Here is a 24,887-nt window from a genome sequence, read left to right on the forward strand (position 1 = left end):
TACCCATTGATTCCAGCTTTGTTCAGGTTCCTGCGCCCACGCCCGATCAAATGCAGCCTTGATGTCAAGGGCTGTCTCTCTCCCCTCCCCTCTGGAATTCAGCCTCTTTTGTCCATGTTTGACCCAAGGCTGTAATGAGGTCAGGAGCTGAGTGGCCCTGGCAGAACCCAAACTGGGCGTCACTGAGCAGGTTATTCACTCTAACCACTATTACCTGTAAGATACACTTTGACAAGTCACCAAATCTCCTTTGGGAGAATCCTCCAACCCATAGCCTCTACCACCTCACATTGCTGCATGAGGGAACACCGCCACCTGGAAGTTCCTTTCCAAGTCATTCACCATCCCCTTTTGGAAATGTATCGCAGATCCTTTAGTATCACTTGCTCAAAATCCTTCAATTAATAGTACCGTCCGTGAATCTACAACTTGCGGATTCAGGGCTTCATGAGCACCATCTCAAGGGCAATGAGGGATGGGTCTGAAATGTTGACCTTGCCAGCAATGTTCACATCTCAAGAATGAAAAGAAAGACAACGCCTGAACTGGAAAAACCAATGTTGAGAACTCCCAGAAGTGTTCGCTTTTGACAGTATAGATCAGGGTACCACTGCCACCCTCGAGGGGTCTGTTCTGCAGTGGGACAGGACATAGCCAAGAGTGATGATGATGGAGGGACTCTGTAATATCAGCTGGAAGCTGTGAGTTAGTGAATATGGCGGTTTTTACTTCACAGGTCACAATGACAGCTCTCCTGAGGAGGACCCTGCATCAGACGACAGTGCATTGTTACCTTGGTTGAAGCCAATTGGTCCAATCAGTTTAATTCTGAGTGAACTCCACTGTTATGATTTGAAACGCCAGTGTAGATGCTAGAGTATTTCAGGGGGCAGTTTAGAGTCAAGCATGTCGCTGTACATCTGGAGTCACGAGTGAGTCAGACCAGGTAAGGACGGCAGATTCCCTTTCCTAAAAAGGACATCGATGAACCAGATGGGTGTTCTCAATAATTCAGTAGCTTGATGGGCATTATTCATGTGGCTAGCATTTCATACCATAGTTCAACTGATATTAATATTAATGAACAGTACACCTGAAGTAATCCAGCTGATTGGTAGTCACTGAGCGAGGATAACTGAACGGAGTTGTCAGAACTAAAATTTATCAATCAGCATGCATTAATTGGCACATATTATTATTAATAAAATGAGTACTTATTCAGAAATACCTGGACTAAAACAAGAATAACAGAATCCCCACAGCGTGGAAACAGGCCATTCAGCCCATCATGTCCACAGTAACCCTCCAAAGAACATCCTGCCCAGTTGCACCCTATCCCTGTAGCCCTGCACTTCCCATGGCTAACCCACCTAGCCTGCACATCCCTAGACACTATAGGCACTTTAGCACGGAACAAACACATGAACTCTGTGGATTATAACATGGGTGATGCTTACAGCACTCTGATGCAGAATCTTCCAGTCCCCAACTGACACTTGCCCCTGCACTTAAACATGGAGTCCTTCAGTCAACAGGTTACAGCTAGAAACAGGCAAACAGGCATGGTAACAGGTAAACCACCTCAAATTGTTTAACGAGCATACTCAGCCCACGTGCTTCAGAGCAGGAGTCTGAAGGCAACCTGAGAAGTGAACCAGTGGATACTCCTCCTCCTGCAACTGACAGGCCACGCAGCCCGACCCCCTCAGAATTCTCCCCACCTCCCCGTACCTGAACACAGAGAGACAGAGAGAGAGAGAGAGTGCAGGGGCAAGTGTCAGTTGGGAGAGAGAGACACACACAGAGAGGAAGAGACAGAGGGAAAGACAGAGAGAGACAGAGAGAGAAAGAGAGATGGGGATACACAAAGAGAGAGAGACAGGGAGAGACAGACAGACAAACAGAGACACAGAGAGGAAGAGACACATAGCGAAAGACAGAGAGAGAGACACAGAGAGAGGGAGAGACAGAGAGAGACACACACACATACAAGAGAGGGAGAGGCAGAAAGGAAAAGAGAGAGACAGACATCATAGAGATTGACACGCGGAGAGAGGGGGAAACAGAGAGAGAGAGAGAAAGGAAGAGACAGACAGGGATAGAGAGAGAGCGAGACAGGAACACAGAGAGAGAGACAGACAGACAGATAGACACACACACACACAGAGGGAGAGACAGATAGGGAAAGACAGAGAGAGACAGACGCAGAGAGAGGGAGAGACAAAGAGAGACACAGAGAGAGAAAGAGATAGGGACAGAGAGAGAGAGAGAGAGACAGATACAGAGAGACAGAGATACAGAGAGACACACACACAGACAGAGAGAGATGCACAACGAGATAGAGACACACAGAGAGAGAGAGATAGGAATGCAGAGAGAGACAGACAAACAGACAGAGACACAGAGAGGAAGAGACAGAGAGGGAAAGACAGAGGGAGAGATAGAGAGAGAAAGAGAGACACACAAGAGAGGGAGAAACAGAGAGGAAAAGAGACAGACACACAGAGAGAGGGAGAGACAGAGAGACAGACACACAGAGAGAGGGAGAAACAGAGAGAGAGAGACACACAGAGAGAGAAAGAGACAGGGACACAGACAGAGAGAGAGAGAGAGAGAGAGAGGGACCGAGAGAGACAGACAGAGAGAGAAAGAGACAGAGAGATACAGAGAGGGATAGACAGAGAGAGACACAGAGAGAGGGAGAGACAGGGACAGAGAAAGAGACAGAGATACAGAGAGAGTGAGACACACAGACAGAGAGATGCATAAAGCGATAGAAAGAAAGAGAGAGAGAGAGACCTCCCCTTAGTTGGTCACCTCAAGAGATTTCCCCACAGAGGAGGGGGGAACGGTGGAGGGGGGGGGGGGGGGGGGGGGGGGGGATGAAGGCTAAGGAGAGTGGAGCTGGAGGGTGGAGCTCAGGTATCAGACAATTCACTTCATTGAATTCCTTCTCATCTCAATTCTAAAGGGTCATCCCTTCACTCTGAGGCTGTGCCCTCAGGTCCTAGTCTCTCCTATTAGTGGAAACATCTTCTCCACATCCACTCTACCCAGGCCCCTCAGTGTCCTGTAAGTTCCAATCACATCCTCTCCTACATCCTTCTAAAGTCTATCGAGTACGGACCCAGAGTCCTCACATGACAAGTCTTTCATATCCACGATCATTGTTGTAAACCTCCTGTGGTTCCCCTCCAAGGCCAGCACATCCTTCCTTAGATACAGGGCCCAAAACCGCACACAATATTCTCAATGTGGTTGATCAGAGTATTAAATAGCCTAAGCAGTGCATCTCTGCTCTTGTTTTCTAACCCTTTTGAAATGAATGCTAACTTTTGCCTTAACCCCCAATGGGATGGCACGGTGACTCAGTGGTTAGCACCGGGGTCCCAGGTTTGATTCCCGCCTCGGATGATTGTCTGTGTGGAGTTTGCACGTTCTCCCCATGTCTGCGTGGGTTTCCTCCCACAGTCCAAAGATGAGCAGATCAGGTGAATTGGCCATGCTCAATTGCCCACAGTGTTAGGTCCATTAGTCAGAGGGAAATGGGTGTGGGTGGTTACTCTTCAGAGGGTCAGTGTGGACTGGTTGGGCCGAAAGGCCTGTTTCCACACTGTAGGGAATCTGATCTAAATTGAATCTGCACGTTAACCTTTTAAAAAATCCTGTACTAGGGCTCCCAAGTCCCTTTGTGCTTCAGTTTTCCAAAGCCTTTCCCTGTTTAGAAAATAGTCTATGCCTCCATTCTTCCTCCCAAAATGTATAACCTCACACTTTTTCACATTGTACTGCATCTGCCACTTCTTTTCTCATTCTCCTAGCCTGCCTAACTCCTTCTGCAGCATCCCCGCTTCCTCAACGCTACCTGTCCATCCATCTAGCTTTGTGTCATCTACAAACTTGGCAACAATGCCCTCAGTTCCAGATCATTAATGTATAACATGAATGGTTGTGGTCTCAACGCGGACCCCTGCGGAACTCCACTAATCACCAGTTACCATCCTGATAAAAAAACTCTTTATCTCCACTCTCTGCCTTCTGCCAGTCAGCCAACCCTCAATCCATGCCCGTACCTTGCCCCGAACACCATGGGCTGTTAACTTATTCAGGTACATCCTATCTTTGGCACATTGCAATCCAAATAAGATGATGTCCACACTCTCTCCTTTGACCAGCTTGCTCATTACCTCCTCAAAGAATTCCCTTTGATGAAAGTGAGCTGACCCGGCCCTATTTTACCATAGACTTCCAAGTACTCCATAATCTCATGCTTAATAATGGACTGAAAATCTCACCAATGACTGAGGTCAGGTTGACTGGCCTGTAGTTTCCTGTCTCATGCCTCCCTCACTTATTAAACAGGGCTGTTATGTCAGCCATTTTTCAGTTCTTTGGGACCCTCCTTCATACCATGATTCCTGAAAGATCATCACAGATGTCTCGACAAACTCCTCAACTACCTCCTTCAGAGAAACCTGGGGTGTTGTTCATCAGGTCTGGGTAACTTATCCACCTTCAGACTTTTCAGCTTCAGCAGCACCACCTCCTTAGTGACAGAAGTTGCTGGAGAGTTTCAGCAGGTCTGGCAGCATCTGAGGAGAGAAATCAAGTTAACGTTTCAGATCCAGTGACCCTTCTTCAGAACTGATGTCGCTAGGAAAATGTTGTTTTTATGGAGAATACAGGGTGGGGGTGGGGATTAAGAGTAAGCAATAGGGGAGGTAGAGCCCAAAGCAAGAGAAGAACTGTTCAACAGACAAAGGAGTGGTTAACGGTCAGCCTGGGAGAATGAATAGCTGCTAATGGGACAATTAGTGTCTAACAATGGGTTGTGTGTAATAGCAAACCATTTGTTAACAAGGCCTGTTGTGTGGGGTTGGGGAAGGTGCCTCAAGGTCTAAAATTGTTGAACTCGATATTAAGTCTAGAAGTGTCGAGTTCCCAAGCAGAAAATGAGATGCTGTTCTTCCAGCTTCACTGGAGCAGAACAGGAGGCCTCTGAGATGGAGATATTGGCTGGGAACGGGGTGGTGTGTTGAAGTAGCAGGCAATGGGAAGTTCAAGGTCTTTTTTTTTGCGATGGAATGTAGGGGTTCTGAGAAGCAATCACCCAGCCCATTTCCCTACTATAGTGTAGCCTACTAAATACCTGAATCAGAGTATCTGATCTGAGAGGTGGGAAGGGCGGCACAGTGGCTCAGTGATTAGCACTGTTACCTCACAGCTCCACGGACCCAGGTTCGATTCCAGCCTCAGGCGACTGTTTGTGTGGAGTTTGCACATTCTCCCCGTGTCTGCGTGGGTTTCCTCCCACAGTCCAAAGATGTGCAGGCCAGGTGAATTGGCCGTGCTAAATTGCCCATTGTGTTAGGTGTATTAGTCATAGGGAAATGGGTCTGGGTGGGTTACTCTTCAGAGGGTCAGTGTGGACTTGTTGGGCCGAAGGGCCTGTTTCCACACTGTAGGGAATTTTAGTAACATATCTGATATAGGTAGATATGAATAGCTCCACTGAAATATCTGAGTTAGAATTCCTGGTCTGACATTTCTGAATCCACAGCTGAAAAGTGTGGTGCTGGAAAAGCACAGCAGGTCAGGTAGCATCTGAGGTGCAGGAGAGCTGATGTTTTGGCATAAGCACTTCATTAGAAATACGGGGAGGGAGAGCAAAGGGGGCTGAGAGATAATAGGAGGGGGTGGGGCTGGGGGTGCCAGGTAGCTGGGCAGGTGATAGGTGGATGCAGGTGGGGGTTGATAGTGATTGGTCGGAGCAGAGCGGATAGGTGGGTGGGATGATGGACAGGTTGATAGTTCAAGAGGGCAGTGCTGAGTTGGAGGGTTGGATCTGGGATGAGTTGGGGGGTGGGGGGGGAGGTGAGATGAGGGAATTGGTGAACTCAATGTTGATCCCATGTGGTTGGAGGGTCCCAAGTAGAAAGATGAGGCGTTCTTCTTCCAGGTGTCAGGGAGCTTGATTTGGCAGTGGAGGAGGCCTAGGACTTGCATGTCCTTGGTGGAGTGGTGGAGGGGGGTCGGGGGGGGGGGTGTTGAAGTGTTCAACCATGGGGTGGTGGGGTTGTTTGATGCATGTGCCCCAGAGATCTTCTCTGAAACATTCCGCGAGTTGGCGTCCTGTCTCCCCAATGTAGAGGAGACCATATTGAGAGCAACGGACACAGTAGATGAGGTGTTTGGAGGTGCAGGAAAATCTCTGCCAGATGTGGAAGGATCTTTTGGGGCCTTGGATCGAGGTGAGGGGGGAGATGTGGGCGCAGGTGTTACCCCTCTTACAGTGGCAGGGGAAGGTGCCAGGAGTGGAGGGTGGGTTGGTGGGGGGGGGGCGTGGACTAAAGGAGGGAGTCGCTGAAGGAATGGTCTCTGTGGAATGCTGATAGGGGTGGGGAGGGAAATATATCTCTGGTGGTGGGGTCTGACTGTAGGTGGCAGAAATGGCGGGGGATGATGTGTTGTATCTGATGTGCCTTAATCTGATTATCTGATCTGACATACCTGAATAGCTGCTTGGAAATACCTGAATCCCTGATCTGATATATCTGAATAAGAATGTTTATAATCTTGAATTAGCGTACCAGGTCTGACATGCATGAATCTGAGTACCTGGCATGAAGTACACGAACCAGAGTATGGGTGATCTGATATACCTGAATTAGAGTTCCTGATCTGATGTCCCTGAATCTGAAAGCCTGATCTGACATACTTGAATTAGAGTATGGTGATATATCTGAATTCGGATACAGAATCTGACATATCTGAATCAGTGTGCCTGATCTGACGAACCTGAATTATGTTCCGATATACCTGAATGCTACACTGCCACATATTTGCCCACTCACTCAGTTTGTCCAAATCTCACTGAGGCATCTCTGCATCCTCTTCACAGCTCCCACTCCCAGCCAGGTTTGTGTCATCTACAAACGTGGAGATATGACAGATAGTTCCCTCATCTGAATCATTAATATATATTGTGAATAGCTAAGGGTCCTAGTGCCGCTCCCTGCAGTACCCCATTGGCCACTGTCATTCAGAAAAACATACGTGATTATTGCTACTCCTAGTTTCCAGTCTGCCGACCAGTTCTCTATCCATGTCAAGAGTGTGTGGTTGGTGCTGGAAAAGCACAGCAGGTCATGCAACATCGGAAGAGCAGGAGAATCAATGTTTTGGGCAGGAGCCCTCCATGTCAATGCACTTCCCCCAATCCCTTTCGCTTTACTTTTCCACACTAATCTCTTCTGCAGCATCTTATTGAAAGCATTCTGAAAGTTCAAGTAAACCACATCCATTGGCTCCCCCTTATCGACTCTATGGTTAGATTTGTCAAGTGTCATTTCCCTTTTGTAAATCCATGAATTTCACCAGGATTCTGGTCCCCATCTCTGCAGCATATACTGATGTCAGATTTCTCTTCGGAAATTTCTTGGGGAGGGGGGAGCGAGGAACGTTTGATTGGGTTAGGTGTCATGGTAGTGAGATCCCAATCAAGAACTAAATTGTAAATAGGCAAATACCATCAGAAGTTGCTAGTGTAATAAACAGCACAACACAGCCTTACACATACAGCAGATAGTCGACATGTGTAGTGGTTTTTCATTCATTTATGAATGCAGAACTATAGTTTTGATGCAACATTGACCTAAATGACTTTGGACGGTGTGCTCTGATCATTGATGGCATGAGGGCCCTTGGCATTGTGGGTAATTCCCTCCCTGGTGACCGATGACCTGCTCCTTTCCTGACTTGTCACATTGGGTACTCCATCTTCAATCTGCGATAATACTGCCAGGCTGGGCATTAACCTTCCACTGGCATCTTAGGCCTCCCTTCTCCCATGAAAACAGTAGTAAATAAATGAGTGCCAGATCTGGATGGATCAGTAACTCAGGTCAGTCTTCAGCCACTTTGACCCTTCTGCGTTGACCATTAATGGTTTCCTTGTGGGTCACTTTCCCAGTCAGAATACCCCAGGCCACAAGCCTTGCTGTTCTTTCCTGTCACAAAACCTTAGAACTCCCTCCTTACCAGCAGTGTGGATTTATCTATACCACTTGGGCTGCAGTTATTCAAGGAGACAGCTTATGAACACCCTTTCAAAGGGCAATTAGGGATGGGCAATAAGTCATACCATTTCCAATAACGAGCATTTCTAGATGAGGGAGAGAAAAAAAGTTAATTTTCTGTGTTCCTTCTCAGAGTACACCCAAATGCACTATTATGCAATCGACGAATTGGAGACACTGTTTCTAAAGCACAAACATATAAAGCATGTATTGTTTGTAATGTGTTTCCAGCCCCATTAGTTTAAATGGTGCTGCTACTACACGATTTTCTCATAACACGGCCTTGCACGACAACAGAACTACCGTGTCATAGCAGAACCGACAGTACTCCTTTTGGCTTGCATTCCCATCAACCTTTGCACTATCAGCAAACATCAATGTATTGCACTCAGGGTCTTTGTCAATGTCACTAATACAGATTGTAAATACCTGAGGCCCCAGACCTGTATTTTACTGGTTCCGATCTGCCAACTTGGAGATGCCCCATTGATTCCTACTCTATATCTCCAGTCTATTCACCAACTCTCCACCATGTTAAAACACCAGCCCAAACTCAATGAGCTCTTCTGTTATTAAACTTTTGATTGATCACCTTATCAACAAGTTTGGGAATTCAAGTGCACTACAACTCCCCCTTTACCTATCGTTACATTTACATCAACACAATACTCACTAATAAATATGTCAGACGTGATTTCCCTTTCGCAAACTACACTGATTTTGTTTCATCACAGTACGATTTCAAAGTGGATTGTTAAAACTTTCTTGATAGTATTTTCCAGTTGACTTATGTTTTCTTTCCTTCTTCCCTTGTTTTCTTTTCCCTCTTCTCTTGATGAGCAGTGTTACTCTTGCCATCTTCCCCCAGTCCAGAAGCCTGACCTGGAATAACTGAAATAAAATACCTGAATTTCAAATACATGAATGAGATTACCAGAATTAAAACATCTGAATCGAACCTAAATAACAGAGTCAAAAGGTGTGGTGCTGGAAAAGCACAGCCGAGGAGCAGGAGAGTTGGCGTTTCAAGTATAAGCCCTTCATCAGGAATGGGGGAGGCCCAAGGGGGTGGAGACATCAATGGAAGTGGGGGGTGGGGAAATGGGGCTGGGGGAAACTGGGAATGCTAAAGGTAGATGGAAGTGGGGGATGATGGTAATAGGTCGGAGTGGAGGGTGGAACGGATAGGTGGGAAGGAAGATGGACAGGTAGGACAGTTCAAGAGGGCAGTTGGAGGGTTGGATCTTGGGATGAGGTGGGGGGGAGGGGAGATGAGGAGTGGGTCTGCTTCAGGATGTAGCTGAAGAGCTTCCGGGCCGAGGAGATGACCTGGGGGGTGCAGTGGGAGAGAAACTCACTGAGATCCTTGTAGAGGGAGGAGGAGAACTTCTTCAAGGTGGACATCCTTGGGAGAGGTTTCACAGTAAGGTTAAAATCAACTAGGAGAAAGTGAGGACTGGAGATCAAGCTGTGCTTTTCCAGTGCCACACCTTTCAGCTCTGACTTCCAGCATTCTCCTCTGTCCTTAAATAACAGTGTTAATAATTCTTCACTGAAATACCTGCATTTAAATACCTGGAATAAATATATATACTTAATTACTCACCTGATTTGAAATTCAAAGCTGGTCACCCACAAAGTGTATCGAGTTTGTTTTTGGTATGTAAGGGGTTTCAAGAGACATGGAGCAAAAATGATATAAGGAATTGAAATGCAGATCAGACCAGATCTAACCAAGCAACCCTTATTTAGCTGAGTAGGCCTGATCAAACTGAGTAGGCCTGATGAAGCTATGTAGGTCTGATCTGGGTGGGCCTGATCTAACTCAACAGGCCTGATCTAACTCAGCAGGCCTAGCCTAACTGAGTAGGCCTGTTCTAACTGAGCAGGCTGGATCTAACTGTGTAGGCATAATCTAAACATGTGGGCCTGATCAAACCATGTGGGCCTTATCTAACCAAGTAGACCTGATATAACTGAGTAGGCCTTATCTAACCGAATAGGCCTGAATCTAACTGAGTAGGCCTCATCTAATCAAATATGCCTGGTCCAATTGGGTAGACCTTATCTAACCAAGCAAACCTGATCTAACTGAACAGGCCTGATCTAACCACACGGGCTTGATCCAGCCATGTAGACCTGAACAAACCTGATCTAACTGAGCAGTCCTGGTCGACTGAATGTCCAACTCCTCTTCCTGATGATCCCAAGCTGAGGTTAAAGTGTAAAACAGTGAGAACAGAGCAAAAGAGTGCCAGCCTTTCACTGCTGTAGATACACGACTTGGTCTGTACACCCTTATGCTTTTAACCAGCATCAAACTTGTTAGGAACATGAAATGCATGTTTTGGCCTACGGCAGAGTGGACCAGGTTCCAGGAATATTCTGGAAACATTCCTGAGGTGGAGGTTAGGCAAAGGTTAATAAGATGCATGTATTACAAGTTCTTCTTTCATTTCAAAGCAATACTTGGCTCCCTTTCATAATGGCATATTGTTTTCAAACACATAATTAAACCCTTACAGTCAGAAGGTCTGCTGACTTCTTGTCCTGATATAAAAATACATAAAACTTCGAAAGCTAGCAAAAGCTGCCCAACTAAAACAACTCCCACAGCTTCCAAAAAAAAGCCAGCAGAAGAAAACATCACTGAGTACAGCCCTCTCCGACAAGGAATGAGACTGAAAGTGCAGAGGGCTTCTTGTACTTCAAACTCTAAGTGTACCTGACATCTGATCACTTCGTGGGTGGGGAAAGTTGGATTTTGAAGAAGGAGTGGATTTAGCACATACTGATTTCACCAGCTTTATCTTCCAGGCAGCTGTAGAGGAATTAGATTCTCTTCCCCTCATCAACGTCCCATTTTCTGAACATTTTAAATGTAAGTTTGAATTCAGATACTTCAGATGGAAAGGATTCGTTCTTCAGGTCACAAACTCTAAACCTATTTCTGAAGATTTTACCTCATGACTTTCCCCTACAACTCCCCCGTCCAGTTCCATACTGTCGGAATGAATTACCAAAGGAAATGGAAGAAATACTTATATTTCTTTCTAATGGCTCCATTTATGTTCTTTCTGAGTTGCACCCAGGAGAGTAATCCTTAATCCTGCAGGATTTTTTATAGATTACATACAGTGTGGAAACAGGCCCTTCGGCCCAACAAGTCCACACTGACCCACCGAAGCACAACCCACCCAGACCCATTCCCCTACATTTACCCATGCACGTAACACTACGGGCAATTTAGCATGGCCAATTCACCTGACCTGCACATTTTTGGACTGTAGGAGGAAACCGGAGCACCCGGAGGAAACCCACGCAGACAACGTGCAAACTCAACACAGTCAGTCGCCTGAGGCAAGAATTGAACCCGGGTCTCTGGCGCTGTGAGGCAGCAGTGCTAACCACTGTGCCACCCTTAACACTATCCTTCATTCTCCAAGATATATCTTAATGTGCCTTGACAAGCAAAAGTAACCAGTTGGTTCAGAGAGGGTGATAGCAGGGAGTAGAAATGGAAAATTAAAAATGTGAATTTTGAGTAACACTGGAGTATAATAAGGTTTAAAACTGCAGACCAGAAGTTGAGAAGAAGCTGGAATGAAACTCTCCAAAAGAGTTCAAAGTTTCTAAAGGAATAGGGCAGCACAGTGGCTCAGTGGTTAACTCTGCTGCTCATAACACTAGGGACCCGGGTTCGATTCCAGTCTCGGGTGATTGTCTGTGTGGACTTTGCTCATTCTCCCCGTGTCTGTGTGTGTTTCCTCCGGGTTCTCTGGTTTCCTCCCACAGTCCGAAGACCTGCAGGTTAGGTGAATTGGCCATGGGAAATGCAGTGTACAAGGTAGGGAAGTGGGTCTGGGTGGGATGCTCACCAGTGGGTTGGTGAGAACTTGACGGGTTGAATGGCCCGCCTCTACACTCTAGGGATTCTATGATAGTAGGGATGAGAGGAGCGGGCAGCATTCTGCACAGTGGAGGCATGTGTTCAGGTATCGTAAAGGCAAACCCTTAGGTTAATATGTCACCTGTAAGATGGTACTGCTGGGCATACAGCACACCCCCTCAGTGTGAGGGGTGGTTTATAACCAGTCATTAATTTATTTCATAGGTACATCCACAGATCCAATTGAAACAGTTACCCGGACAGAAAGGACACAAACTCATTGAAGCGCTGACCCCGATCTTTCACCAAGAAATTATCAATATGACTCATTTCATTAAAACTTACTATGTCCGCACACCAAATCTAAACCTCCTTTTATAAACACAGAAGATGCTGGAGAAACTCGGCAAGTCTGGCAGCATTTGTGGAAAGAGTTAATGTTTTGTGTCATAGAGTCATAGAGATGTACAGCATGGAAACAGACCCTTCAGTCCAACCCGTCCATGCTGACCAAATATCCCAACTCAATCTAGTCCCACCTGCCAGCACCCGGCCCATATCCCTCTAAACCCTTCCTATTTGTACCCATCCAAATGCCTCTTAAATGTTGCAATTATACCATCCTCCACCACTTCCTCTGGTAGCTCATTTCATACACGTCCCACCCTCTGTGTGAAAAAGTTGCCCCTTAGGTCTCTTTCATATATTTCCCCTCTCAACCTAAACCTATGGCCTCTAGTTCTGGACTCCCCGACCCCAGGGAAAAGACTTTGTCTATTTATCCTATCCATGCCCCTCATAATTTTGTAAACCTCTATAAGGTCACCCCTCAGCCTCCGATGCTCCAGGGAAAACAGCCCCAGCCTGTTCAGCCTCTTCCTATAGCTCAGATCCTCCAACCCTGGCAACATACTTGTAAATCCTTTCTGAACCCTTTCAAGTTTCACAACATCTTTCCAATAGGGGGGAGACTAAAATTGCACTAATATTGCAATAGTAGCCAAACCAACATCCTGTACAGCCACAACATGACCTCCCAACTCCTGTATTCAATACTGGCCAATAAATGAAAGCATACCAAATGCCTTCTTCACTATCCTATCTACCTGCGACTCCACTTTCAAGGAGCTATGAACCTGCACTCCAAGGTGTCTTTGTTCAGCAATACTCCCTAGAACCTTACCATTAAGTGTATAAGTCCTGCTAAGATTTGGTTTCCCAAAATGCAGCACCTCGCATTTATCTGAATTAAACTCCATTTGTCACTTCTTGGCCCATCTGGTCAAGATCCTGTTGTAATCTGAGGTAACCCTCTTCACTGTCCACTATACCTCCAATTTTGGTGTCATGTGCAAACTTACTAACTGTACCTCGTATGCTCGCATCCAAATCATTTATATAAATGATGAAAATTTGTGGACCCAGCACCGATCCTTGTGGCACTCCACTGGTCACAGGCCTCCAGTCCGAAAAACAACCCTCCACCACCACCCTCTGAGTTCTACCTTCGAGCCAGTTCTGTATCCAAATGGCTAGAGATCTAACCTTACTAATCAGTCTCCCATGGGGAACTTTGTCGAACGCCATATAGATCGCATCTACCACTCTGCCCTCATCAATCCTCATATCTGGTATGCATCTTCTTCAGAACTCCTTTTGAATGCTCTTAAACATGTTCCTGATTCATAAAAATCCAGATATTATAATAGACTTCTCAAGATCAAATCTTTCAAATATATTCAATCACAATTCTGTACAAATTACTGCTTACTAAACAGCATTCAATGCTCTAACATAGTGAACTGTCCTAATTAGATTCCCTACAGTGTGGAAACAGGCCCTTTGGCCCAACAAGTCCACATCAACCCTCCAAAGAGCAACCTACCCAGACCCATTTCCCTCTGACTAATGCACCTAACACTACGGGCAATTTAGCATGACCAATTCACCTGACCTGCACATCTTTGGAATGTGGGAGGAAACCGGAGCACCCGGAGGAAACCCACGCAGACACGGGGAGAATGTGCAAACTCCTCACAGACAGTCGCCCAAGGCCGGAATCGAACCTGGGATCCTGGTGTGTGAGGCAGCAGTGCTAACCACTGAGCCATGGTGCCACCCCTAATGGCCCCACAGAAATGCTACCAGACAAAACGTGGGTTACACAGGAAATATTAGGGGTGATGCCCAAAACAGAGTTGAATAGGTTTCGGGAGGTATTATTGCGATATTATTAGCCTAGTGGTGCATAAGGTCAATGCACTCCCATACTCTTGCAACATCCACCTTATAGTAAGGCTCCCAATGTAGGGATTGGGAATCTCTATCACTGATCTGTGAAATCAACCATGATCTTGTCTCTGCATTCAGGAGCTGAGTTTGTACATATTGTAATGATGTAGGATCAAACATTGCAAATTTTGTCAAACTTAATAAAGACTAACTGCATACTTGTTAAGTCTTCAGTACCACCATGAGGCTGCTGAGTGAACTATCTCCCAGTAATTATGTAATCTTATATTAGTCTCCAAGGAGAATATGAGCAATTTATTTCCATATTACACTAAATCCTCCATCAAGTCTTGATCACCACCCATTATGTTATATCTCCCTGTCTCTGGGTTCATCTCTGATTCACAGAGATTACTACTGTGGTGGTTTGGCACAAATACCCAACCCTGTTCTCTGCTATCTCGGAGGGAATTGGGAAACATGAGCTCTCCATGCATTCTTTCAAACCTGTTAGTCAGTGTTAGATGATACAGGTCCATTCTTCAGGCATCCCGAAGAACTGGTCCACTCTGTATTACATCACCTCCTTGCAGAAACAAATTCTTGCAGAAACAAACACTGTCTGCCTCCACAGGATAGGATCACGGAGGTAGAGTTTCCTCAAGTGTTTGGACTAGATGACATTGATCACAAATCCACATCGATTCTCCAGCCTAGAGGTTCAATAGTCAGTTCGTTCTGTGGCAATGACTGTAAATCTGAATCGACTGCAATGATACACATTGCCCTTCTCCCTTTCCCTTTTCCAAATCTGCTTCTGTGAAACATGGCATATGAAAGAATTGAAAGTAGAGCATGTTGGTTCCTCTCCATAAAAGGCTGCATGAATCCAGACCTCCTGAAACAGGGGAGAGTGATACATGAGCTTTTTTAAAAAAAAACTTTTACTGTATTCAATCGTCCTTTGGCTTCAGAGATAGCGTATGGCTGTCTCAGTGAACTAGTCATGTGAAAAGACCCGTAGGATTCAATTAACGCATTGAAACAATGGGAGGCAAATTGCAGGCCTCTTTCCAAAATAACAAGAACTGAAATCTCATGTTTGGTGAAAATCTCTTCCCAGAATGAAAATGGGATTGTATTATAGACCCCCTAATAATCATTGGGAAATTGAGAAACAAACTTGTAAGGAGATCTCAGTTATCAGTAAGAATAATAGGGTAGTTGTGGTAGGGGATTTTAACTTTCCAAACGTAGACTGGGACTGCCATAGTGTTAAGGGTTTAGATGGAGAGGAATTTGTTAAGTGTGTACAAGATAATTTTCTGATTCAGTATGTGGATGTACCTACTAGAGAAGGTGCAAAACTTGACCTACTCTTGGGAAATAAGGCAGGGCAGGTGACTGAGGTATCAGTGGGGGAGCACTTTGGGGCCAGCGACCATAATTCTATTAGAGTTAAAATAGGATAGACTGGATCTGAAGTTCTAAACTGGAGGAAGGCTAATTTTGACGGTATTAGGCAAGAAGTTTCGAAAGCTGATTGGGGGCAGATGTTTGCAGGTAAAGGGACGGTTGGAAAATGGGAAGCCTTCAGAAATGAGATAATGAGAATCCAGAGAGAGTATGTTCCTGTTAGGGTGCAGGGCAAGGCTGGTAGGTGTAGGGAATACTGGATGACTAAAGAAATTGAGGGTTTGGTTAAGAAAAAGAAGGAAGCATATGTCAGGTATAGAAGGATAGATCGAGTGAATCCTTAGAAGGCAGTAGGAGTATACTTAAGAAGGGCAAAAAGAGGACATGAGATAGCTTTGGCAAATAGTGTTAAGGAGAATTCAAATGGTTTTTAAAAATACATTAAGGACAAAAGGGTAATTAGGGCCCCTCAAAGATCAGCAACGCAGCCTATGTGTGGAGTCACAGGAGATGGGGAGATACCAAATGAGTATTTTGCACCAGTATTTACTTTGGAGAATGACATGGAAGATATAGAATGTGGGGAAGTAGATGGTGACATCTTGAAAAATGCCCGGATTACAGAGGTGGTGGTGCTGGATGTCTTGGTGGTTAAATCCCCAGGACCTGATCAGGTATTCCCTAGAACTCTATGAGAAGCTAGGGCAGTGATTGCTGGGCCCCTTGCTGAGATATTTGTATCATTGATAGTCACAGGTGAGGTGCCGTAAGACTGGAGGTTGGCTAATGTGGTGCCACTGTTTAAGAAAGATGGTAAGGACAAGCCAGGAAACTATAGACCAGTGAGCCTGACCTTGGTGATGGGCAGATATTTGGAGGGAATCCTGAGGGACAGGATGTATATGTATTTGGAAAGGCAAGGATTGATTAGGGATAGACAACATGGCTTTGTGCGTGGGAAATCATGTCTCGCAAACTTGATTGACAGCAGGATTTATCCACTTAATGGTAAGGTCCTGGGGAGTGGTGTTGCTGAACAAAGAGACCTTGGAGTACAGGTTCATAGTTCCTTGAAGTAGAGTCGCAGGTGGATAGGATACTGAAGAAGGCATCTGGTATGCTTTTCTTTATTGGTCAGAGTATTGAGTACAGGAGTTGGGAGGTCATGTTGTAGCTGTACAGGACATTGGTTAGGCCACTTTTGGAATACTGTGTGCAATTCTGGTCTCCTTCCTATCACAAGGATGTTGTGAAACTTGAAAGGGTTCAGAAAAGATTTACAAGGATGTTGCCAGGGTTGGAGGGCTTCAGCTACAGGGAGAGGCTTAACAGGCTGGGGCTGTTTTCCCTGGAGCGTCGGAGGCTGAGGGGTGACCTTATAGAGTTTTATAAAATTATGAGGGGCATGGATAGGGTAAATAGACAAGGACTTTATCCTGGGGCCGGGGATTCCAGACTAGAGGGCATAGGTTCGGGGTGAGAGGGAAAAGATATAAAAGAGACCTAAGGGGCAACTTTTTCACGTGGATGTTGATACATGTATGGAATGAGCTGTCAGAGGAAGTGGTGGAGGCTGGTACAATTACAACATTTGAAAGGCATCTGGATGGGTATATGAATAGGAAGGGTTTGGAGGGATATGGGCCAAGTGCTGGCAATTGGTACTAGATTAGTTTGGGATATCGAGTTGGCATGGACAGGTTGAAACAAAGGGTCTGTTTCCGTGCTGTGCATCTCTTTGACTCTATCTGTTTCAGAGGTAGAACCCTGCAGACATTTTACCTCGATCCACCTTGAATCCACCTTCGGCCAGACTGGATGAGGAACTTCTTTCAGTGTAAACAAACACACAGACTTTGCTTCAGGAAGTACAGTCATGTGATGAGCTGTTTTCAGCTTCCCATGCCTTTTGAAGGACTGCACAAACGTAGTGCTAAAAGCTTTCGGTTTTCCCTGGTTTCCTAATTCTTCCATTTTGAAAATTAGCTGTAAAACTCTTCCACTTTAAAGTGAGCAATTCTGATTCTGGATTATACATATAATGTTCCTCTCTGTATATAGATGGACGGCAGTTATCTGTCCCACTTCAGAATAGAACAGCCTTTACTGTCATGTACGTTCTGATGAGTGCAGTAACAAGTTTGTAATGTCACCTCTTGACGCCATCTTAGGTACAGGGTACCTAGGTACAGATACTTCAAGTGTTGTTACAGAATTGAAATGGTAAAAGATTAATATGGGATTAGAGAGCTTATGAAGTCCCAAACGAGAATAAAAGGAATTTTTAAACTGCTCAAGCTCGAGTCCCCTTCTCACTGCATCCGTGCCCACTGGCTTCAGAACATGAGACCTTGCTGCCTCCACGTGCTGGCCTCTATCCTGGACCCGCCTCCAGTCCCCGTCCCCTCGACCGGCCTGGGCTCACTGTGCTCCCGCTCCAGGCTCTGGGCTCTAGCCTGTGACTCGGTTCCTGGGCTCAGCCCGTGCTCACCCTGCTCCCGCTCCATTCAGTCCTGACTTTGGGTTTAAATGCTTCCTGGGTCATTTACTTTCGACAGCTGACGAGAATCTTGCTTGAACCACAGCTCAGCATCAGAAGGAATTAAAACTCCACCCCCAGTAGCCAGTTTAAAACTTGCTGTTGGCTAAAATTTCTATACTCTTGCTGTGACGTGCTGCTTTAAGATGACTCATCTTTTTACAAAAATGGTCCTTTGCCGTTTTGATGGGACAGCTGTGTGGATCCTACCTTTTCTTGTCATTCTGATAAAATTGGATCATGGCAGCTACTGTGTTCTCTTTGTGCACCCCCCGTGTCTGTACAGCTATGTTTTCACTACAGAGTTTAACAAACTGCATTCCTGACCCCACAGTAATTGCACGGTTCTGTTTTCAAACTTCTGCTTGCTTTGTCAACCGGACAGCATTCAAAAACGTCAAGTCATCCCAGGACTGCAAAGCATCCAACAGCGTTTCACCGAAGACCTCTACAACAATTCAGTCTCAGGTCAATACTTCCTATAAATCTGCATATTCACACTTATCCACGGGCTGGGATAAATCATTAACAGGCAGAGTAACATTCACTCCCAGTCCCTGGGTGCATTCAACAAGAGTATTTTTCCTGAGACACACTGAGTACTTTAATGACTTTATCACATGCAGTGTCTTCCATGCTGATCTGTACCTGTGTTTTTGTTTTTGCTGCTGTTTACCTATTATTTACTTATCTATGCCACTTAACTCTGGGATCTGCCTGTACTGCTCGCAAGACAAAGTTTTTCACTGTGTCTCGGTACACGTGACAATAAATTCAATTCAATTCTCATCTTTTATGAGGACCCTTGTGGTGCAGTGGTAGTGTCAACTTGTGGCCCAGGAGGTCCGAGGTTCAAGTCCTGCTCACTCCAGAGGTGTGTAATGACAATTCTGACCAGGTTGATTTTAAAACGTCTACCATGACATTCTCACCTCAGATCGCAAACAAGAGAATACTGATGCCCTTTTGCCAGGCGGGGGGGAGTTCAGAACTACAGGGCACAGATTTAAGGTGAGAGGGGAAAGATTAAAAAGGGACCTGAAGGCACAACTTTTTCACCCAGAGGGTGGTGTGTGTATGGAATGAGCTGCCAGAGGAAGTGGTGGAGGCTGGTACAATTGCAACATTTAAAAGGCATCCGAATGGGTATATGAATAGGAAGGGTTTAGAGGGATATGGGCCAAATACTGGCAAACGGGACTAGATTAATTTCGGGTATCTGGTTGGCATGGATGCGTTGGACAATGGGTCTGTTTCCAGGCTACATGAGTCTATCTGCTCCTTGCTGGGCTATGGAGCTCCTTCAGCCACTGTTCAACCTGACTTGAGCCTCTAATCTGGCCAACACACTCTGGTAAGGGCAATGACTTCCCCTTTACTTTCTCTTCATTAGTTGCTGCTCTCCATATGCTGTTCAACGGTAACCTTTCACTGTTCCTGTTACCCACTGACCGCTGCCTCCTCATACCATGACTGGGTTCAGGAGAGAGGTTAGTCAATATATTAGGAGTCTTTTGATGTTCGGAGCAATACCTTTTTTAAATATTTAAACATAATAGATAAGTGCTGTTTACAAATACATCTTCACCTCTGTCACGAGCTGTTAAGGAGAACCATCAACACGTACTCAGGTGATTTAACCCACTGATATTTAAACTATCAGACTTAAATATTCACATTAATTCTTTACACTCAATGCCTATTGTGTTCAAATTCTTTGCTAATTCAGGCACTGCATTGCAGAAGAAGAGTTTCATCCTCAAGCGATCCCTAATTCTTTGAGTTGTACACACAATGCAAGGTACAAGAGCCAATCAGTACACTGTGTCTCTATTCATGTTAATCCAACTCTCTTGCATTGTCACTCAGTAATCCCTCTCCTCCATCACACTGTGTTACTGACTGTATCTGGATTGATGTTAATCCATCTCCCTCACACTGTCACTCAGTAACCCCTCTCCCCCAGCACCCCGTGCTACTGACTGTATCTCTCCTGATGTTAATCCAGCTCCCTCACACTGTCACTCAGTAACCCCTCTCCCCCAGCACCCTGTGTTACTGACTGTATCTCTCCTGATGTTAATCCAGCTCCCTCACACTGTCACTCAGTAACCCCTCTCCCCCAGCACCCCGTGTTACTGACTGTATCTCTCCTGATGTTAATCCAGCTCCCTCACACTGTCACTCAGTAACCCCTCTCCCCCAGCACCCCGTGTTACTGACTGTATCTCTCCTGATGTTAATCCAGCTCCCTCACACTGTCACTCAGTAACCCCTCTCCCCCAGCACAGTGTTACTGACTGTATCTCTCCTGATGTTAATCCAGCTCCCTCACACTGTCACTCAGTAACCCCTCTCCCCCAGCACAGTGTTACTGACTGTATCTCTCCTGATGTTAATCCAGCTCCCTCACACTGTCACTCAGTAACCCCTCTCCCCCCCAGTGCCCTGTGTTACTGACTGTATCTCTCCTGATGTTAATCCAGCTCCCTCACACTGTCACTCAGTAACCCCTCTCCCCCAGCACCCCGTGTTACTGACTGTATCGCTCCTGATGTTAATCCAGCTCCCTTACACTGTCACTCAGTAATTTCTCACACCAGTTACTGTCTCTAATGCAGAAGCTGTCCTCTTAATGGAATCTGATTCAAATTTCTGTCTTGAAAAGGTTTTCAGATGGCTGATCTTTTAACTTGCTGAGTTACTTTGTTGGATTGAATGAACCTTTTCCTCCCAGTTCAGTACAAAACACCTTCAGATCAGGAGGCCATTTCTTTGACAGGAACCTCCCATGCTTACTGACCTTTACAATTCTAAGCTGGAATCCGTTGCTAACAGTAAATAATGTTGAGGATGTGTGGAGGTGAAATGTTTCTGTGTAGTTTCACTGCCTTCCCCATCAGTACCTGAGGCATAATCTACGGTGGAGTTATTGTTAAATACCTCTGCTCCCAGCTAGTACTGAAATGTGAGTTTACACTCGAAAACACATGTCCAGGAGTGGGATCATGCTGACCTCCCATTTCCTTCACAATGGGGAGTGTAACCAACTCCCCAGGATCACCTTGGAGTCTCCATGAAGTCAGATTAACCTCCAGTGTTATACGAGGTAATGGTTCTGAAAGAGTTAATACTGAAATTGTATTAAGCTCCACCCAATCCTAATGATATCGCATAACCCTGGACGGAAATAGAGGAGCCCAGCACAAGGGTACAATGGGGACAGACATGTCATCACTCTTACTTCACTCAGTCTAGTTCACTGTATTCACTACTCACAATGTGGTCTCCTCTACACTGGGTGACTGCTTCACAGAACGTCTACGTTCTGTCCACAAAAAATGACCCCGAGCTTCCAGTTCCCTGCCACTTTAACACCCCACCCTGTTCCCTGGCCAACATCTCTGTCTCAGTCCTGCTGCAGCGTTCCAGCACAAGCTAGAAGAACAGCACCTCATTTTCCACTTGGGAACACTATAGCCTTCTGGACTCAATATCGAGTTCAACAGCTACAGGGTTTGAGCTTCTCCCACGTCCTTACCTAACCCCCACACAACAGGCTTGATTATCACATGGTCTGCTATTACACACAACCCATTGTTAGACGCTAACAGTCCTCTTTAATAGCTATTCACCCTCCTAGGCAACCATTACTTACTTCTTTGTCTGTCCAACAGTTCTTTTCTCTCTTTGGGCTCTATCTCCACCTATTATTTACTCCTTACTCCCTCCCCACACCCTATCATCTGCATAAAACCCTTATTTTCCTAGCTACCATCGGTTTTGAGGAAGGGTCACTGGTCCTGAAACATTAACTCTCCGAAGGTACCGCCAGACCTGTCGAGCTTCCCCAGCAATTTCTGCTTTTGTTTCCGATTTCCAGCATCTGCTGTTCTTTTGGTTTTTATGTCACTGCTAGTTCCCGAGAGTCTCTGTAATTATGCCTAACTAGTGGGTATAATTTGGTACCTATTGCTGTTGTGTAATAAACTACAGTCGGTTCTGCTATAAGGCGTGTTTCTTGAACACAAATTGGCTTTAACGCGATTGTAGAATTTAGGCAGTTATTTGCAGAACAGCAACATTCCTTACCTGTATTGGCTATAATGTGATTCCGGCCCCATTAGCTTAAATGACGTGGCTACTGCACAATTTTCTTGTAACGTGAGATCGCATGACAACGGATTATTATCATAACTGGCTGTACATCTTTACAAGAACCTTTACTTGCTCAGACTCTACAGAGGTCTGCCCTGTACTAGTGCTGATTGCACAGGCCCTCACACTCAGCAGGGATGGCAGCATTGATTGCTGCATGCAGTGGATGGGGTGTGCATGTCTTTCTGCCTGGTGCTGTCAAAAGAGGGAAGAAATATTGTTCACCAGCTTTCACAGAAGGACAGGCTGGCTGAGGAGAAGGTGGCTAGGGCCACTATGAGTGCCAGTGCGTGGTTGTGCGTGGTGGTGGGTGGGTGGTTGGGGGAACATTGGACAAACATTCAGCCACAAGCACCTCCACCTCCACTTGCACATCCAAGGTATTTTGGACCAAACCAGACCCCCTCTAAGTATTTTAAGAAGGTAGGCTAGACCCAAACTTGTTCTCAATGTTGAAGATAAATGCAAAGTGTCTCTGTTCCAGATGTAATCCGACCGGTCAAACCACACAATGTTAAGCCAAACACAGTTTGTTTAAACATTGATGTTAAAGTACAATCAACGAGCTGCAAAGTGTTTGTATAACACCTCAACCATTTCCCTTGACAGCACATGCAACTTTTCATTTTGGTCCCTATTTGGCCCTTTGCCACTATTTTACTAACACTGAGCTGAATCAAGTCTGTGGAATTTCTCTTCTCCGACCTCCGTAGTTATGAAGTGCTTCGAGAGGTTAGTCATGGCTCACATTAACTCCAGCCTCCCAAACTGCCTTGATCCTTTCCAATTCACTTCCCGACGCAACAGCCCACAGCAGAGACCATCTCCCTGGCCCAACACTCATCCCTGGAATATCTGGGTGATACCTACATCAAGCTTCGACTTATTGATGACAGCTCCACTTTCAAGACCATATTTGCAAGCCAACTCATCTCCAAACTCTCAGGTCTCTGCTCCACCCTCTGCAACTAGATCGACAGACTGCAATCAGTGAGAATAGGCAACAGCACCTCTTCCATGATAGTCCTCGACACCAGCACCCTGCAAGGCAGCGTACTCAGTTCCTTGTACACTCATGCCTATATGGCCAAATTCTGCCCTAACTCCATTTACAGATTCGCTGATGACACCACTGTTGTAGGCTGGATCTCAAACTATGACAGAACAGAATCCAGGAAAGAGATAGAGCACTTGGTGGCGGAGTGTAAAACTAACAATCTCTCCACCAACATCAGCAAAATGAAGGAGCTGGACATTGACTTCAGGAAGTGGAGTAGAGGGCACGCCGATGCCGCTGAGATGGAGATGGTCGAAAGCGTCAAATTCTTGGGAGTGATGGTCACCAACAATCTGTCCTGGTCCATCCAGGTTGATGCAACGGTGTAGAAAGTGCACCGATGTCTCTACTTCCTCAGAGTCTAAGGAAATTTGGCATGTCTTTAAGGACTCTGACCAATTTTTATAGATGCACTATAGAAAACATTCTATCCGGATAAATAAGTTGCTTGGTACGGCAACTGCTCTGCCCAGGCCTGTGAGAAACTACAGAGAGTTGTACATACAGCTCAGTCCATCACACAAACCCACCTTCCAGCCACTGACTCCATCTATACTTCCCTCTGCCTCAGGAAGGCAGCAATATCATCAAAGGCCCCTCCCACCCCGGTTATAATCTCTTCCAACCTCTTCCATTGGGCAGAAGATACAGAAGCTTAAACACCGTACCAACAGATTCAAGAACAGCTTCTTCCCCGCTGTTATTAGAGTTCTAAATGGACCTCTCAAGTTTCATGTTGATCTCACCCTTTATGCACCTTCTCTGCAGCTGTAACATTGTATTCCTCGCTCTGTTCTATTACCCTAATGCACTGTGAATGGTATCATCTGCCTGTACTGCACGCAAAACAAAACCTTTCACTGTACCTAGGTACATGTGACAGTAATAAATCAAATCAAACCACCCAGAGTTCTGAAGGCGATAACTGAGGAGGTTGTATGGGCATTGATTTAGATTTAGATTTGTGTTTCGAATTTATTGTCAGGTGTCCTCGAGTACAATGAAAAGTGGACAAAGTTGCCATTCCCTGAAGCCATCTTCATAACAAAAAACAGCATGAAAAACAGAAGCAGAAATAAAAGAAACAGCCAAAAGAAAAGGAAACACCCAGATTACACCCCCATGAGTCACCTCTACCAGAACAACCAAGTCCGTCCCTTAATCCGTGAACACTCAGGTGCCCCGAATCTTCATATGTCACTGCAGCCGGAACTCCACCGCCTCCACTGGGCTTAGCCATGTCCCAAGATGCGCTGTTGGAAGCATGTCACCGCTCCTTGGCGCCATCTTGCCTTCACCAACATCAGCACCACTGTGAGTCCGCACTGGGCCCAAACCCGATACTAGGCCCACCACACCACGAAGCAAACAGTGCCTCGTTTTGGCTTACATCGCTGCCACTGCCACTGCCACCTCCTGGGGACACCATTTCAGCAAAGGAACCTGCCTCCTCTGAACCCTTGGAAAGGACTGCTCCTGCCATTGCCCACACTCCAGGGGGAACCGCTCCTGCTGAGT

At 45.8% G+C, this 24,887-nt stretch overlaps 1 long non-coding RNA gene across 1 annotated transcript; it reads right to left on the reverse strand.

The window, feature by feature from the left end:
• Nucleotides 1–8,520: 8,520 nt before the first annotated feature.
• Nucleotides 8,521–18,194, reverse strand: LOC140475947 (uncharacterized). The gene is made up of 3 exons (XR_011960372.1): nt 17,398–18,194; nt 14,707–15,097; nt 8,521–8,969 (listed from the first exon to the last, which is right to left on the reverse strand). It is a non-coding gene; the product is annotated as an uncharacterized lncRNA (long non-coding RNA).
• Nucleotides 18,195–24,887: the final 6,693 nt, after the last annotated feature.

Source organism: Chiloscyllium punctatum, chromosome 4 (genome assembly GCF_047496795.1).
Source record: "Chiloscyllium punctatum isolate Juve2018m chromosome 4, sChiPun1.3, whole genome shotgun sequence".
NCBI lineage: Eukaryota > Metazoa > Chordata > Chondrichthyes > Orectolobiformes > Hemiscylliidae > Chiloscyllium > Chiloscyllium punctatum.